Source organism: Geotrypetes seraphini, chromosome 8, assembly GCF_902459505.1.
Source record: "Geotrypetes seraphini chromosome 8, aGeoSer1.1, whole genome shotgun sequence".
Lineage (NCBI taxonomy): Eukaryota > Metazoa > Chordata > Amphibia > Gymnophiona > Dermophiidae > Geotrypetes > Geotrypetes seraphini.
Genome location: NC_047091.1, coordinates 22,965,758 through 22,984,738, shown reverse-complemented (window position 1 = coordinate 22,984,738; position 18,981 = coordinate 22,965,758). Strand labels below are relative to the sequence as shown.

Below are 18,981 nucleotides of genomic sequence, written 5' to 3'. Positions count from 1 at the left end.
GTTCCCATTGCCTCAGGTAGAAACTTAAATTGTACGTGCTTTGGGAACAGAGAAAAACCTACTATGGCTGAACGTAACTCACATTGAGCTGCAACTGAGAAGGCATGGGCTTAGTCCAAATCCTATGGCTGGTAGCTGAGAAAAACTGGATAAATCAAATGGTCTTTTCCTGCCATCATCTACTACGCAACTGGAGATTTCTGAATAATACCAAGTACCAAGGCCCAAAGCCAGCGCCTTTCATAAAAGATGTATTCGTACATTTAACAACCTTGGATTCACCTCTCATGTCTAAATACTTCCTAGTGTTTGACTGCTTTGAAGAAGACCAGAGGAGAAAAAGCAGGAGATACGTTAACTTCTCATTAGCCTGTGTGAAAATAAAGTGACATTTTGACAAGGTATCAGAAGGAAAGGTGAGAATAGTACTGCCAAGAAGCTCCATGTGCTAAGTGACAGGGTAAGCTAGGCCATGTTTCATCTAGAGACTTCTAGCATCTTGTCTTTCGTAGAAAAATTTAATTACCAGTCCATAGATGAAAGCCAAGTCCAGCTCAGAGTTTGTTGGTTGATGCAGAGCTTACAGGCTTCTCAGCTTGGAGATTCAGCTGAATAAGTTGCTCTGGTTAACCATTAGGTCATTATGAATCATGATTTCAAGGACATCTGATATTTTTTTGTCATTTCTGAAGTCAAAATCATTGGAGTGAGGAGCTGGCTTGACTTGAACACACATTTTGTCCTCATTATTTAATACTATCTTTTTCCATGGTTACATTTTATTATTTTTGCTGTAAACTAGTGTCACATGAACTTTAGTGAAGGAACGTGATTATAGAAACTAACCTAACTAAGCCACAGTAGAGATTTCTACCACGGCCCAGAGCGCTAAATGATCTGACACATATAGGAATTCTTTGAGCATTTAGTGCTCCAAGCTGCGGTAGAAACCTCTACCACAGCTTAGTAAAAGGTGGGGATAATATGAAATTCCTTTATCTACCCCTTACAATATATATTTCTTTTTGCGCCATCAGCTTATATCTGTCCCTTTAAGAACTTAAGAATAGCCTTACTGGGTCAGACCAATGATCCATCAAGCCCAGTAGCCCGTCTTTACGGTGGCCAATCCAGGTCCCTAGTACCTGGCCAAAACCCAAGGAGTAGCAACATTCCATGCTACAAAGGCAAGCAGAGGCTTCCCCCAGGTCTTAACAACAGACTATGATCTCTTCCTCCAGGAATTTGTCCAAATCTTTCTTAAAACCAGCTACACTTTGGATTGGTTCATTTGTTCATCCAATCAAAAATATGATTGAATGTATGTGGTGAATTTCAGTGGACAATTCAGGTCTACTTTACCATTTTTCGGATTTCTCTCCATAGATGGGAGACTAAGGAGAATAAGGTTTATTTTCTTGACTTCTGAATTACATGGGGAGGGATTCTTTTTATTGTATTTATGTTTTTGGTTTTTTGTTTATGCATTATCTATAGTTCCAATGATGCACCCCCAAGAGGTGGAATGTGGACCAAGTCTGATGACCATTGCTGAACTTACAAATCACATTTCTAAGCTGGACTTAAAACGTGTTATTTGAATAATGGGGAGGGGGATGGTTTTTGTTGAAACATTTGTCCTAATTATTATTTTGGCTTGGCAGAGCAACAAGGTAGATGGCGGCAGATAAAGACCTCTATGGCCCATCCAGTCTGCCCAGCCAGATAAACCCATAGCATAAGGTATGAAGCAATGCTACATATGCAGACTTGATCTTGATCTGTCCTTGCCATTTTCAAGGCACAGACTTTAGAGGTCTGCCCAACACTGGCCTTGTTCCTCATTGAAGTTCTAATGCAGCCCAGTAGTAGTTCAAGGTGGGTTACGCTAGGTATTTACAAACTACACATGGGATCCCTACAAGGGTAGAGTTAAGGAACTAGGTCATTAGCACTCAGACTTAACGGGGTGGGTCAGAAGAGTGGGCAGACATGATGGGCTATAGCCCTTTTCTGCCGTCATATTTCAATGTTTCTATGTTTAAGGGGATTTTTTACAATCGCGATCTTAAAATATGAGCTTAAGAGCATTTTAAACATGAGACTTTCTGCATGCTAAGTCCATTTTTAACAAGGCATTAAAACAGAGCTTTTTCTTTTTATATTTTCAAAAGTCCCTCACTAATTTGTCTATTAGCATCTGGGACTTGCAAAAACTTAAGACGGGAGCACTTGCCACCTCCTATTTAAACACGTGGAAGGGCATAATCAAAAGATACATCTAAGTCCGTTTTGGGCCAAAGTTGCTAGTCGCCCAAAGTCGGACATGGGAAAAGGTCCATTTTCGAAAAACACGTCCAACGTTTTTTTTTGTGGTTTTTTTTTTTCGAAAATCGTCTAACTGTACGTCCAGCTGTCTGATCGTCTAGACCGCTAAGTCGTCCATTTTAATACCTCATTTTTGTCCAAAAATTCATCCAAGTCAAAAACGCCTAGAGAGAGACCTTTTGGACATGAGCGGGGTCAGCAAAGTGGAGGACTGGACACCCAAACCAGAGTAGTGGGGTACCTTACAGGGCACTGCTGTGAACCTCACAAAAAGAGTGACACACACATCTCACCACAACAACCTTATAGGTCATGTTGAGCACCCCAAAACACCCCCCAGAACTGACTAGATTCACCTGTCTACCACCCAAATAGCCCTTATGGCTGCAGGTGCCACTTATATGGCAGTACATAAGGGTTTTGGGGTTTTTTTTGGGGGGTGCACGTTTCATCATGCATGTAATGGTTAGAGTGGCTGATGGGCCTGGGTCCTCCTCTCCAAGGACCTCCCAGACCACTTAAGCCACCTCTGTGCAGCTCTACTAGGCTTTCCTATGCCAGGCTGCCAGGTGCTGATGTTCTGGAGGCAGATATGTAACATTGTTATTATGATTTTTATGGCGGGGGGGGGGGGGTCAGTGATCATTGGGGGAGTGTGTAGGAGTCTGTACTTTGTCCTTACAGTGGTTCTCTGGTCACTTTGGATACCTTCTTGTGACTTAGACCTGGTTTTAGATGTCACAACGTCCTTCTAGACAGTGTTGTAACATTTTCAGTTATACATGTAGTACGACTAAGTCTAGGACAGCCCGCACCACTCCTCCTAAAACACCCCTTTTAGCTCTGGGCGTATTGCAGCACTGTGAAGGCCCAAGTCATTTTTAGATACGTCTAAAACCCGGTTCGATTATCAGCACTTGGACGACTTGTCTCACTGATCGTCTAAGTGCCGATTTAGGCCGCTTTGTAGACGTATTTCCGTTTTGATTATGAGCCCCATAGAATTAGCCAGTTAGCATGTGCTAATTTGAACATGCCAGCTGATTAAAACTTGCACGCTGTTCTCCATCCATGACATGACCCTTCCCCAAAATATTTTGAATAATGTGCAGTTAGAACGTGGAAAAGAGGACATTACCACAAACTGATAAACCCACATTAGGGCTTAACACCAGTTACTAAAAAAGCTGCTAAGTTTGTACCAGAGGCAGCGGAGGGTTAAGTGACTTACCCAAGGTCACAAGAACAGTAGAGGGATTTGATACAATAATGCCTTCATATCATTTTATTCGATCTTGCCTTTCAGCGCACTGCTAGGACTGAATGATTTTGAAGTACTGGGGTGTGCTATATTCTTATTTTAATAAGTGCAATCCTATTTTTGACTGTTTTGCCGTTTTATTTTGATACTCCATCACGTAACACCAAGATCACTACACATTTATGAATTTGTATTTACTGGGAAGAAATCAGGTCCTTCCTCTTTCCTCTTCAGTTGGTTTTTCTTTTGCTTCAGTTTTTAGGAACAACAGTTACTATGACCACTAGAAAGAAACAGAACTCTCTCCTGAGGATTTTCTGTCTTTCCACGGTGGGAGAACATCTGACAGCTAAGTAAACAGATGAGCGGCATGGGAGGGGAGTGATATTTTCAGTCACTGCCATATCTGGAATGTTCAGTGTCTCCCTAGTTCTCACATAGGGCTCTCCCCCACATGGGAAGAAACAGAGTATTTAAAAAAAATAAAAAAAAAAAGATTATTTCCTGTGAAATAAAAGATTCAGGGTGACAATCCCACATCAAGGAGGTGCAAAACCCTAGCACGTACCAGGTCACATCTGGGAAGTTCTGGGTCCTAAGCCAATGGCAGATCTTGTCGCCTCATGGAAAGCCATTAATGTTGCTTGTGGGTTTCTGCCCACCTTCACCTGAAAGGAAACAGTCAAATATGAAACAATTTTTAGAATAACTTTTCTGGTATTTTAAAGTCACAAAAGGCCTGGGGAAAAAAAAAAGCATCAGAAAAGCTATACTAACATTTCAGGTCTTTTGTGATTTTAGACCAGGATCTACTCAGACATCTGAAATATAAGATAGCTTATCAAGTTCACACTATGTTTTCTTAATCCTGGTATTATACATTATCTATTTGTTCCATTCATTAAAATTCTTTAATTGAGCTTGTAAGAATTCTTTGAACAGAAACATTGCAATAAGAAGGAAGTTTTGTTATGAGAAACACACATGGACTTTAGAGACCCTGAATTTCCCAAGACTTTTGATATATTTACCCGTGTCCATTTCAAGGCTTTCGCCCTCATTTAAGCTGGCTGAATTCCAGCTATGGTCAACATTAATACATAAAGGCCAGCAGCAGTTGGAAATTATTCAAATACTGGCTATTCTCTCTCCCTGTGTACTTCTGCAAGGTCAAAGCATGCACTGTAAAATAGGATTCACAGAATACAGAGGACGTGGGTACCAGGAAACATCAGAAGGGTCACTTCATCTGTCAAACCCTTTGCAGAGTGCAGGTCAAAATATAGCCAAGCAGAGAGACTTCACATGAAGCATTTCCTGCGCAGCGCTGGGGACACCCAATCCTGCACTTTCTCAGACTAGCTGGGTCTATCAAAGGAAGAGAGGGAAGGAGTAGGCAGCTAGCAGAATCTGTCCTGGTTTATTTTCCAGTTCACTTCCATAATTATAACCTGTAATTTGATTTCTGAATTGTGATAAAATGTCTCTACTTACAAGAATCTTTCCCTCAGATATAAAGGGGGTTACAATGGTATGGAATAAATAGAATAAGAACATAAGTATCACCATTCTGAGAAAGATCGAAGGTCCATCAGGCCCAGTATCCTGTTTCCAATAGGCCAACCCAGGTCCCAAGTACCCAGCTAAATCCCAAGGAGTAAAACAGATTTTATGCTGCTTCTCCTAGGAATAAGCAGTGGATTTACCCAAGCCATCTCAATAATGGCCTATGAACTTCTCTTTTAGGAAAATGATAGGCCGCGCATGCGCACTAAAAAAATCGTGTTCCCTGATCCATCCTTTAGGAGGAGTGTGTGGCGCAGTGGTTGGATCTACAGCCTCAGCACCCTGGGGTTGTGGGTTCAAACCCCGCGCTGCTCCTTGTGACCCTGGGCAAGTCACTTAATCCTCCATAGCCCCAGGTACATTAGATAGATTGTGAGCCCACCGGGACAGAGAGGGAAAATGCTTGAGTACCTGATTGTAAAAAAACGCTTAGATAACCTTGATAGGCGGTATATAAAATCCTAATAATAAAAAAAAAAATAATAATAATAATAATTAAAAAAAAATTTATATAACACAAGGAGAGGAATATACAGTATAAGCTGAAACCTTCCACCCAATGTGCAGCAGCGGCCAAAAAAGCAAACAAGATGCTAGGAATTATTAGAAAAGGGATGGTTAACAAGACTAAAGATATTATAATGCCTCTATCACTCCATGGTGTGAACTCACCTGGAGTATTGCATTCAATTCTGGTCTCTTTATCTCAAAAAAGATAAAGCGGAACTAGAAAAGGTTCAAAGAAGAGCGACCAATACGATAAAAGGGGATGGAACTCCTCTCACATAAGGAAAGACTAAAGAGGTTAGGGTTCTTCAGCTTGGAAAAGACGGCTGAGGTGAGATATAATTGAAGTCTACAGAAACCTGAGTGGTGTATAACGAGTACAAGTGTTATCGATTTTTACAACATCAAAAATTACAAAGACTAGGGGACACTTGATGAAGTTTCAGGGAGATACTTTTAAAACCAACAGGAGGAAATATTTTTTCACTCAGAGAATAGTTAAGCTCTGAAATGAATTTCCAAAGGATGTGGTAAGAGCATTTAGCCTTAGCTGGTTTTAAAAAAGGTTTAGATAAGTTTCTGGAGAAATTGCCTATAGTCTTCTATTGCAACAGACATGAGGGAAGCCACTGCTTACATTAGATCAGTAGCACAGAATCTTGCTACTCTTTGGATTTTGGCTAGGTACTACTGACCTGGATTTATCCATCGTGAGGACAGACTACTGGGTTTGATGGATCACTGGTCTGACCCAGAAAGGCTATTCTTAAATGATAGTAGGGGGTGAGGTGTAACTTGCATTGAGCAGACACTCCAAAGATACAACCTTATCAACTTTACTGGTAAGGCAAGATTTCAATTATGAGCACTTACAGGCAAATGGAGGGGGGGGGGGGCGCCAAGGAGCAAGTGTTCCTCTTTCCCCTGCCCACATGCTCCTTTCTCCCATCTTCCACCTCTGTCACTGTTGAAGGCCAGCTCACAGCAGAAACTCTTCATTAGCCAGCAAATTTAGCACAGAACTTTCTGGCCCCCAAGCGCTCACAGGCCCTGTGGCATCCCCGCTCCTTTCTCTTGCCATCTTTCTGTCAATTTAGAAACTCACGTAAGTGGCAGGTGCTGCATTACCTGATAGCTTTCAGCATAGTGGAAGTAGGAGCAAAACAGAGCATTAGAATGGCAATGAAACAATAAGCATCTAGCCAAATTTGGCATCGGATGCGGCTCCTTTTATTGCCTAAATCGTAGCTTGCTTATGGGGATGATTGGATGGGCTAGTTCGGCCTTCATCCATCATCACCTACTGTTCTATATTTGCATAAACCGCCATCCTTGAACACAATTAAATCCAAAACAGTTTAAAGCAAAAATGATTTTTTTAAACATTTGAAGAAAAATCTGTGGTTTTCACATTGGTGAGGTTAGCAGCATATGCTGTCTTTACAAGCAGAGGGTGCTCTACGATGTAATTGGCTGCTTAACTTCCAGCCCAACATGCTAAGGACCCCTGAGGAAAGCAACTCTGTTGCCGAAACACGGACCGTGTTTAAAAAAAAAAAGGGCCTGTTGATTTTATATACAGCACTATTTTTACGGTTTATATACTATTGGCATCGGCCAGAGTTTATAGTAGGAGTTTTATGATATTGTATTTTAATATACACTATTAAACATTGGGTTTTTTTTTTACTCCTGCAAGTCCAGGACTTGGTTCCATTTTTTTGCTTGTTTCATTATTGATTTTTGTGGTACCAAGGTCTGTGTGAAGTTGGACCGCTTCTTTTTGGCGTTGACCACCCCACAGTCTTTTTGTTTCTTCGTTGGCAGATTCAAGAAAGCATGCTAAAAGTTACTAGCAAAAAAAAATTGACCTCTGAGCATAGGGTTACCAGAGGTCCAGATTTCCACGGACATATCCTCCGTTTGAGGACATGTCCGCGGGTCTGGATGGCTTTTCAAAACACGGCACTTTGTCCAGGTTTTGAAAAGCTTCCCCCAAAATTGTGTCGGGTAAGAGGGCATCCGCATTGTTAGATGTCATTAGGTGGGGGAGGGGGCCCACCTCCACTTAGTTGGCACTGGGCATCCTAAGAATTTGGTACCAAACTCTTAAGTTATTTAATTTTATTTTTGATGGGCCGACAACTGGTATAGTCAGTTACCATGCTGATTAAGCCAATAAAAAAAGCACAGATCCAGAATTTAGGCATCATTAGACGGTGCCTAATGAACTGTAGATGCTGTTTATAGAATATGACCCTAAATGCATCGGGCACAGTTCCTAGAATAGGGTTACCAGACGTTCGGATTTCCCCGAACATGTCCAAAGGCACTTTATCTGGGTTTTGAAAAGCTTCTGGCAACAAGCAATGTCAGAACATCAAGAATGTCAGCATCATCACGTCACACCAGCATGTGCGAATGCCGTCCGACATTTCTCATGCAGATCAAGGGGGGCAGGGCATGGGGCTGGAATGGGGCATGGCCAGATGGACTGGGGCGGGCCATGGGTCCGGATTTTCTGTTTGGAAAATCTGGTAACTCTATCCTGGGAGCACTTTGAATAAATCTGGCTTTAATCTCCATATTGTCTGCCAATCTTCTTTTGTTCCAGTTAAGAACTTTGTACATTTTTATCTTTTTAAGAATTTTATTTTAGAGGATAGTTGTCAGTATCTCACTCTGTGATTGACTTTATAGCTTACGGTAGTCATTATTAGCAGGATGAAAGTTGTGAGGGTGTGGCAGCCTGTGTTTGTCCCACCCAGAAAATCAGACTAACTCTATGCAGGAAGAGGAGTAAGGACTAAGAACTAGGAAGCCAGGGTTCAAATCCACCACTGCATTTTGTGATCTTGGGTAAGTCCCTTCACTCTCCCTTGCCTCCGATACAAACTTAGATTGTAAGCCCTCTGGAGACAGAAAAAAAAATACCTACTGTATCTGAATGGATCTTGCCTTGAGCTACTGCTGAAAAAGGCCTGAGCTAATCCAAAGTCCCTTCCTGTTGCTATACACACAGTAACAAGCATCACAATGGCCTGAAAGATTTCTCATTGTGCTGTGTAGTGCCAACTCCGCACAATACAATTAGAAAAGAGCTTGCTTTTATGTGCAGACAATCCCCCCTCCTCTGCATCAGATTTATATAGCTTGCTACTCCGAGCTTTCAAACAATGCCCCATGTGTCCAGCTCTGCCCCACTGATAGCCGCTTACAGGCGTATGTGAACCACTAGGCTGGAGGAAATGGCTTTCAATAGCCTCAATGGCTTCCTGTATCCTGACATTGTCAGTCACCTCGCCACACGCTTCCTGCTGCTCTCCGGCCAGGGAACATTCAGTCTTCCCCCAAAATGAAACCAATTATTCTAACTGAACCCCCACGTATCTTGCATGTTGGCTACAAAGCACCTGGGAAGACAAGGGGTAGGTGGGTCTGGCCTGTTTCATGTTGTACCTGACCCGCATCCTGCTCCATTGTTGGGTTCTAGCCCCTTTCCGATGAAAGCTACGAGTGAAAAGCACAGGGTGCACCAGGGTCTGTCCAGATACGTTACAAGATAATATAAATCCATGAGAGACCGGAGTACTCCTAATACAACAATGGAACACAGTCTCCATCTATAGCACCCAAAAAAATGCTAAATTATAGTGAATATAGCCCATCACTGTTAGAATAGAGGAGGTAAAATGGGAAACAAGCATTCTCAGTTACAGCTGTCTACTACTGGAGTTATAGTATACTCATGGTGCCGATTTAATTCAGTTCCATAAGATGCTAAAAGCAAACTATGGCTGTTCGTAGATGGCTGTGGGAGATCTGACCTGTGAAAATTATTTGGGGTTTGTTTGTTTTGAGGTTTGTTTTTTGGTTTTTTTTTTTTTTTTTTTTTGGGGGGGGGGAGTTAAATGATCCTGTATAGTTATTTCTTGATGGTAACTATTACGGTGCATGGCATATCGACACTAATGAGTTAAGCTTTGGTGCAAGTAAGGATATTAGATTATGGCATGCACAATTTAATGGATAAGTATTACTGGTGTTATTGTCCTTGGGTTCTGACTGGAAAAGCAGAGAAAAAAGGTCAAGAATGAACAAGCACTCCCAGGATTTCAAAGGGTGAAACAGCTAAAATTTCAGCAAGACACACATTCTCTGATTGGGCTTGAAAGATTCCTTAGCACTGTCCTGACCTGAGGAAGGAGGTTTTGGCTTTATTTCCCATTTTTAAAAAAAATTTTAATTAGAATATTTTGGTTCACAGCAATCGCTGCACATAGACAGTAAAACTTGTAGTCAAGAAACTTGTCTCACTGGTTGGGGAGCAGCCTGGAAGCAATAAATTTCAAGGCCTGAGGCTTTACTGCTTTAATTCTTTGTTTTGTTCTTCCTGGAACAGGGAGAGTTATAATCCTACTGCACCAGAGGGAGCACAAGGATTCGTCTTTCTCAGGCAGGAATTGTTCTGAGGTTTCTATGCACAGTGAGTAAATCCTGAGATTCCCAAAACAAGCCCATTATACAGATACTGGAAAAGAGAAGTTGCAAAATAACTGAGGAGAACAAAGCCCTTTGTAGGGACGTTAAGGTGGCCAGACAGTTCCATTCCAGGCTGAGTCAGGTCTCGTTTTTAACTTGCTTCTACTGGCTCATAGACCCAGTTAAGCTATGAACATAACACAACCACGTGGATACAACGGAGCAAAATTCAGGAGTGGCTCAGCTTGTCCCTCAAGACATGAGACTGACTGATGTGATCCAATTTCTGAAGTAATATTTCACACAAGCCCTGCCTTTCTAACCCAACTCCCACCCCACCAAATGTCAATATGGTACTTGTAGTGTTCACTGCACACAGGAAATGCAGGACTAGAGATGCCATCACAGCCTGACTTCTGCAAAGCCACGAAACTCCTCTTCTGGTAAAAGCGCCAGTTACAGAATTACCTATAAAATTGTCCTTCTATCTTCTAAAATTCAAACAACTACTGCACCACTCGCTCCAACTCGCCTATGCGCCAACTCGCTCACTTAGATCAGTTGAACAATCTCTGCTTTCCATTCCTTCCTTAAAGATAATTAGTACGAAACGCCCCAACATTTTTTCAGTCACAGCTCCTCAAACATGGAATGCTTTACCAATCTATATTAAGAGGAAAAAAAACAGAGGATTGTTTCAAAAGTAAATTAAAAAGCTTCTTATTCAAAGATGCCTTCAGCCTGCCTTGATCAAGAGACGGTTATGCTACCCTTTCCCCTTCCATATTGTTTTTTTCCTTAAATGTCTCCCTGTCCTACTTGTATTATAAAATGTATTTCTTCTCTCTCCCCCCCTTGGGTCATGTATATTGTAAAGTCTTTGTGAGTTTTCAAGTAGCTTATTTAAACCCTTTTATACTATGTACATCGATTAGAAATTGGATAGGCAATTTATCAAATTTTTAATAAAAATGTGAAACTTGACTTCTGGTGGCAAACCCTAGAAAGAATACCCCTGAACTCTGCGGGTTATGCTCTTACTCCTAGGACAAGCAGGATGAGTCAACCACATATGGGTGATGTCCCAACAGCTCCCAATTTGCGGATAAGCTCTCCAATAGCTCAGAGAGATGTTTCTTTTCTCTGAGCATGTGTGGTGCCCAGGGCCCACCAGGCATGCCCGAGCACTATCCATTCTCCTGCTTCCCCATATTCCCTGTTTTTAGTCTCCACCCGTTCCCAACGGTCGGATCTTCTATAGCTCTCCACTACAACTTACCATACTGAAGATGCCTGAATCATCAAAGAAGTGCCCTGGATGCATATTTCACGCAAGTCCTGCCTTTCTAACCCTACTCCCACCCCACAAAATGTTAACATGGTACTTGTAGGGTTAGCTGCACATGGAAAAATTCATCATAGCCCGATTTCTGCAAAACTACTGACTTCTCGTGCCAAACCATAGAAAGAATATAATCCTGAACTCTGCGAGTTACGCTCTTTTCAGTCCTGCTGGCGTTTCAGGTGTCCGCTAACTACTCAGTGAAATCAGACTTTTCACATTCCCCCCCCCCCCCACCCCCCACCCGGCAGCATCTGAGATGGCAGAGGGAAAACCTAGGGCTGGCCAAAAGCAGCCTGGTATGCAAGCTATTGCTACTGGCAAGCAAATTAATATTTAGAGGGCCATTAGGGGGGGGGAGAAAGAGCAGAGGGAGTAATGCTGGGCGGAGCTGGAGAGATAAGGGGGGAAAAAAAAAGCTTTGAGATGGGGGGGGAAGCCACCATTGAAGTTGGCTCAGTGCATCATAACCATTTGAGCCAGCCCTGCCATTTCCTTCCCTTTCTTCTAAGGAAGGCATCTTTAAATCTCAAAGCCTAACGACACATCTTATGGTATAGGCCAGTGGTTCTTAATCCTGTACTATGCAAATATCTCAACAATCCTAAAGTGGTCCTGTTGGAACAACGCTCTGACTAGGAACCCAGTTTCAGCATATGGAGCAGGCCTTCTTCAGGGAACATTTAAACAGACAAATAATTATGCATCAGGAGTAAAAATTAACAGTGTGCTATAGAAGACTGTGCACTGATGCTTGGAACCCTCTCCCCCATTCTAAGGCATGGCTTATTCTATCGAGCCCAGTATTTGTTTAGTTTCACCCTTGGCTTTCTAGGGTAGTGAAAGCATATCCTCAAGAATCCATCAGCAAATTATGCAGCTCTCAGTCCGATTACTTAGTTCTTGCCGCCTCTTCCTGATAAGATATAGGAACAACTTGAGCACTTTGTAAGCAACTGACTTCCTATGGTCACATGTGACCAGGGTCTCCCAGGCTCAGTGAAACAATGAGGGCCCAGCTCCTTCCTGTTCACTTGATAGCAGGAGGGAGGTTCTCCCTTCCCTGGGCCGAAGCAGATACTATTCTATTAAGTGCGATAACTCCTTGACAGTTTGTGCAGGGCTGGCTCGCTGCCAAAGTGCCTGCAGTATCTCCCCACCACCCAAGGCCTCCACCAGTACCATCTGTATAAACCTAAAGTTCACAGGTTCAAACTCCAGCAGGAGCCACACAGCCTCTGGGGGACAGGAAAATGGGGTGCAGCTAGCACTGTTTAAATAATAACAGCGCGGTGTGTTTGTAGAGCATTCCAAACGCCACAGTTATGAAGTGCTGCATAAACAGTATTATTATTCTCCAAAACATTTGTTTCTCTTCATTTGTATCCCAGTCCAGAGGCTAGAACAGTCTTCCTTACGTCAGTAACTTTTCAGGAAGTGGTTTGGGCAGAGTATCTGGCCCCTACAATCCTTTTCTGCATTTTTGGCTTTAAGATAAATCCTTATCAATGCCCTCAGAGTGCTGACTACATTTTGTTTCTGCCTTCTACTAAGAATATCCACTGGACTAGATAAAATGTTCTTGTAAGCAGGAAGTACAGTGATGTGCAATAACTTTTCTTGGGGGGAGACAGCTCAAAGGAAGAGCCTAGAGCAGGAAGCTGATGGTCACTAAGTGACAGCTCCTAGGACACAGTTGTGCTGTTAAGGTCAAATTAAACCCATCGGTGTTGAAGTCTAACTAAATGGCCCAGATCCTAAATCTTCTGACATGCCAAGCGTCTTCCAAAGTCTTATCCTAATGTTCATTGTCTCTCTAGAAAAAAGACATTTCAGTTTGTCAGTTATGTTTACACTTTTATCACAAAACATTTTTACCCCACGTATAAAGCAACTGACAGGCACAATATTTTGTGGCAGAGTAAACACTTGCAAAACACAATACAAAGCTGTGAAGTAGCATCAGGCTTGGTGAAAATTTGTCAAAGAGCTGAAGGAAGGAGGCCGAGTTTGTGCTAAGGCTTGGAAGTTTTTTCTGAAAACCTCATTTGCTGTGTCTCGATGCCCCTCTTCCAGGGCACCAGGCTATTCAGTCAGTGATCAGAGGAAAAGTCCTTTCATAGAAGATAAAAATGGGGAATAGGGGGCAGGACAAAACAGCTAGCCTACAGTGCTATTAAGAAATGACCTAGAAAAAGCAACAGCGAGATAAGACAGAATTATTCCATACTATGTTTAAGCCCGTTACATTAACGGGTGCTAGAACAGATGTCTGTCTGTCTTTCTTTCTGTCTCTTTCCCTGCCCCTGTCTCTCTTCCTCCCGCTGTCTTTCTTCCTCCTGCTATCTTTCTTTCTTTCTTTCTCTGCTCAATCTATCTTTTTTCTTTCTTTGTCTCCCTGCCCCATCTATCTTTCTTTCTTTGTCTCTCTCCCTGCCCCTTCCTTTTTTTTCTGTCTCTCTCCTCGTTCCACATCAAGTTACGTAAAGCAGCCATTTCACCATCTGCCAATAAAAGGGTTAAAAAGCAATGCCAAGTTTCAAAATTAGGAATCCAAAGGCAATGAGGTTGGCAAGACCCCAGAAATTATCAGATTAGAGTGGTCAGTGGATCACCCCTACCCAAATCCTGACTCCCTCTACAACATTCTTGCAGCTTAACCTCAGCAAGGTGCCTGTGATCCCCCTTCCCAGGGGCATCTTATTACCATGGCAATGCATGCAAGGGGCATGGTACCACAAAGCTGCAAGCCACAGGCCTTTTGCCAAGGTTAAGCTGCAGAGTATGGAGAGCAACACCACAGGAGTGTCAGCACTCGGGCACCTATGTCAAAATTTGGCACTGAAAGCACCTATGGCTAAATTTGGCTCTGGTAAAATGGCTCAGCTGTTCTCAGTCACTTCAGGGACTGAAAAATCTGCTGGGTAAAGTGGTAGCAAGAGAGGCTTTAGAGAAGAGGACAATTGAGAGATGTGGGCTTGGAGTGTCAGACGCAGGGAAGACCGAGTAAGAAAGTACTGACTGGAGGCTTTTCTAGGATGAACAAGGAAAGGGGAGAGGGAAAAGGAGCAGGGCCTAGCACAAAGGATCATGAACTAGGAAAAGCAGGTCTCAGGCCTTGTCTCCCACCAGCATTCCTTGTCATCTTGGGCACATCACTTCATCTCTTTCCTCAGGTACTCCCTTAGGCTGTAGAATATTTGAGTAACCTAAAATACTGTAAATTGTTTTTTTAAGTAAAACTGAGAGAAATGGTGTTGCAGCCATGTTAGTCCTAGATATAAAAATAAATCAAACAAAATCAGGTGACACCTTTTTATTGGTGTAAGATTAGCTTCTGAAAGTAATCCTTCAGATTAAAGAACTGATCTGAAGGAGGATTACGTTTGAAAGCTAATCTAACCATACTCTAGTTAGTCCAATAAAAAAAGAGAATCATCTGACGTAAAACTGAAAATGAGGTCTTGAAATTAAAAAAACAAAACAAAAAAACAAAAAAAAAAAACTGCAAGAGGAAGGGGGCGAGAACATAGGCACGCAATATGGAGAAAAACGCACTCACTGTGTACTCCTGTTATGGCCCCAGTCCTCCCAATCCCCAAAATTACTAATGTGGGCAGCAGCAAGAATCTATGAAGCAAGAGTTGTGGAAGAATTTTAGGAGTCACTGGAGATCCTTCTGTAAAAACTAATTGGTTGTAAATCCTACACAGGTCACATTAGAGCAGTGGTCTCAAACTCAAACCTTTTGCAGGACCACATTTTGGATTTGTAGGTACTTGGAGGGCCTCAGAAAAAAATAAGTAATGTCTTATTAAAGAAATGACAATTTTGCATGAGGTAAAACTCTTTATAATTTATAAATCTTTCCTTTAGGCTAAGTCTTAATAATAATATTGTAATTTATAGCTAAAGAGACATATGATCAAGAAACTGTTTTATTTTATTTTTGTGATTATGATAAACATACCGAGGGCCTCAAAATAGTATCTGGCGGGCCGCATGTGGCCCCCGGGCCGCGACTTTGAGACCACTGCATTAGAGGCACTGTTTCTTCTGCAGCTACTAAGCACCCAAAAGGCGAGACAGGGAAATTAGCAGTTAGCTCATCTTATTAACTATTCCTTTCAAACATGAACATTCCCATGGCAAATCGTGACCTTTAGTCAAGAATGATAGGAAAGAGGCAATAGATCCAGTGAATGTATAAGTGCTGCACAAACATATTTAAAACAGCAGGAGCAGAGACCCTAGAACCGAGAGGATGCTCTGTCCTAGATTTCATTTTGTGGATGTTGCAATATGGTCATTTCAGGGCCTGCATGCAGTTAGTACAATCAACAGCAAATGTTATACAATGCACATGGTTTGGATTAAGTGCTTCCCCTATCAAATACCAAACATTAGCTTCCAAATGCTCTACAGATTCAGTTCAAGCTTCTTATTTCGGTCCACAAGGAAGCACCAGATTACATTGCAAACCTACCGGATCCCTATACTTTGTGGTCACCACAAACTGTCCCCCTTACAGTAATGCGAAAAAATTAGGACACCCAATGAAATATTCAGTTCGTTCTTAAATGTTCACATATTGATGTCAAATCTTGCTTTATTTATCTCTGGAAAAGAAAGTGATGTAATTGCAGGTAAACAACAAAAATGTTCCTTGATTTACTCATGAAACAAGATATCCACAAAATTGTATTCTAACTGAGGAATAAATTAGGACACTCTACAGTACACCCTAATAGCTAGTGTTACCCCTTTGGCTGAAATAACTGCAGTGAGACGCTTCTTGTTGCCATCTACCAGTCTTTGACATCAGTCTGAGGAAAGTTTGGCCCACTCAATGCAGAATTCTTTCAGCTGCGAGATGTTTGAGGGGTTTCTTCCATGTACAGCCCGTTGTTTACCTGCAATTACATTACTTTCTTTTCCAAAGATAAATAAAAAAAAAAAAAAGATTTGACATCGATATGTCTGACTGTAGATCTCCCCCCCCCCCCCACACTGTTCCATCTAAATTTAGACATTACACAAGAAATATCCTTTAGCTATGCTGGTCCCTCAATTAGGGACCATGTTATTAGACTTTCAACAGGTCAAGGGCTGGCTTTTCTATCAGGCTTTTGCCACTCATAAATGACAGTACTATTCTCTTTTATCCTCCAACCTTCAGCACTCCTTCTCCCTATCAAAAATCCCTAATTAGTAATTCTCTGACATTCCGTGAAACCCATTCAAATTAAACTGCCTCATTGCATCTTTGTAAGGAAGTAAGTAAATGAATGAATGAATGATGAAACCAGAAAGCAGAGACTAACAACCCTCTTCAACTGCTGGCTGCCAGGGGCAAGTCAGGGAGACTGCTGCTTCGTACAAAAAATAGCCCTGCACTCAGCAGCAAGAATGGACACCTACAGAGTGAAGCAAGGGATTACAGTGAGCCTGTGGAGACACAGAGAAAGCCACAGGACAACTTTAGATAACATCAGAGAGGGATCCCGCAGACCAAGAATCAAGTTAGTTGGAAATTTTGTCTGTGCTGTCACTACGATCATTTAAGCAAAAAGAAGCAGCACACCATCGTAGCCAGTCCTTTAGCATTCTCAAAGCACAAACCCTAAGATCCTTCACCATTTTCAACCTTTCACCTTCAGTCTTAACTGCTAATGGGGCACAGCCTCCTTTCTCCCCTGCAGGAAAACCCTTTGGAAACACAAACGTGTAACAGATAAAGACCAAATGGCCCGTCCAGTCTGCAATCTACTATCTCCTTCTCTCCCTAAGAGATACCATGTGCTTGTCCACTGCTGGTCTCCTTCACCTCCATCAGGAGGTCATTCTACATATCCACCTCTTTCTGTAAAATAGTACTTCCTTACTTCAGGGTCTAAAACTTTTTAAATTTCAACTTATACCTTCTCATTCATGCCAGGGAGATATTTCAACATCTCTATCATAGCCCCTCTCTCACACCTTTCTTCCAGAGTACACAGATTTGGGTCTTTAAGTCTGTTCCCATATACTTTGACAGAAGCCACTGAACAATTTGGAGCCGTCCTCTGATCAACCCCTTTCTCTTTATAGCTTACAATTTCACACAGTATTATAAATGAGGCCTTCACCAGGGACTTATCAAGAGGCACTAATCGCCTCCTTTATTCCTGCTGTCCTGACCTGTAGCAGCTCTAATGTCTCCATAGACACAAGCTGAAAACTATTCTTTTTCAAAACTGACTTTCCAGTTCCCTTTTCATCAAATTTCTGCACTGTGGGAGACAAACTATAAGCCCTGAAGAGACCCAAACTTATCAAATGTGCCCCATTAAACACAGGTTCTTGGCTCTTTTCAAAAATCTAACATGTCCCGCTTTTTGGTTCCCTGTCCCTCTTTATCTTCCTAGCTCCTTTCCTATAACCCTTCATTGTAGCTCCTTTTCAACCTAACCCTGTAAACCGTGCCAAGCTCTACGCTTGTGGAGATGGCGCAGTATACAAACCTAAGGTTTAGTTTAGGTTCAGATAAAATAAACATTATTTCCCTGATCTATTTGTTTCAGAAATAGTTTGCTAAATTAGTGATAAATATGGTTGAAGATGTATGATGTGATTAGGATGTGATCACCCAATCCCTCTCCTATCTCTAAGCCTCACCTCACCTCATGGCTCCTGCAGACAAATTGTTTAGTCTTGGCTCCGAGCATCAAGAATAGGAAGTGTCCCACAGGCACCCAGTGCTGGATCAGAGCACTTCCTACCAGTGTCTGAAAGCCTTTATCTGATCAGAGCATGAAGAGCTTCCTGAATCCCTTCCTGAGTACACATTTTTCCTTCCAAAGGCAGCAAGGTCAAATTCATCACCAGCTTCAACCAAATGGCTCTCTGAATGCATGCTCTGTCAGTTCTCCCTCTGCTGTACAAGATCACACACACCCAAGTGCACTACACTGCAACAGTTCTGGTTACTAATTTGCCAGAAAAAAAAAATTCTGCCAACTGGCCAGTTACAGAGATAAACTGAACACAGCATGAGGAAACAAAGGTGTACTATTGAGTTTTGCCACATGGGGGCAGAACCACCATTTAAATACAGCATGCCTATTTCCATCCAAAGGAAACAGTCTGCTTATTGCACTGCAGGGATTTCTGTGCAAAGAAATTTAATGAGATGGTATATTATGAAATAAAGGTTTGTGCTGGATAAGCTATAACTGCACACAGTGCTTAAGCTAATACAGCGCATACCACTTTAATAATGTTTGAGATAGTAGTAACAAAAGTAGCCATGGTTCAGAGAGACCCCCTACCACCCCCTAGAATTCTACTGGTAATGGGTTTACTCTGAGGATATCCTAGTGCCCAAAAAAACTCACCATGATATAAGGGATGACCCTGTTCTCATTTTCTATTAACCTCCATATATAGCTGGGGAAAGAAATTGCAAACCATCACATGAGTGGCAGCCCCCATAATCTTTTACAACTTGTACACC

General features: G+C 42.1%; 1 protein-coding gene across 1 annotated transcript in view; it reads right to left on the bottom strand.

Annotated features, from left to right (window-relative positions):
• Positions 1-18,981, bottom strand: part of SMIM12 (small integral membrane protein 12) — a 57,434-nt gene that overhangs the window by 25,810 nt on the left and 12,643 nt on the right. Inside the window, exon 2 of the mRNA XM_033954269.1 lies at positions 4,158-4,257. The gene's annotated coding sequence lies outside the window, so the exon portion shown is untranslated. The remainder of the gene's footprint in view (positions 1-4,157; positions 4,258-18,981) is intronic.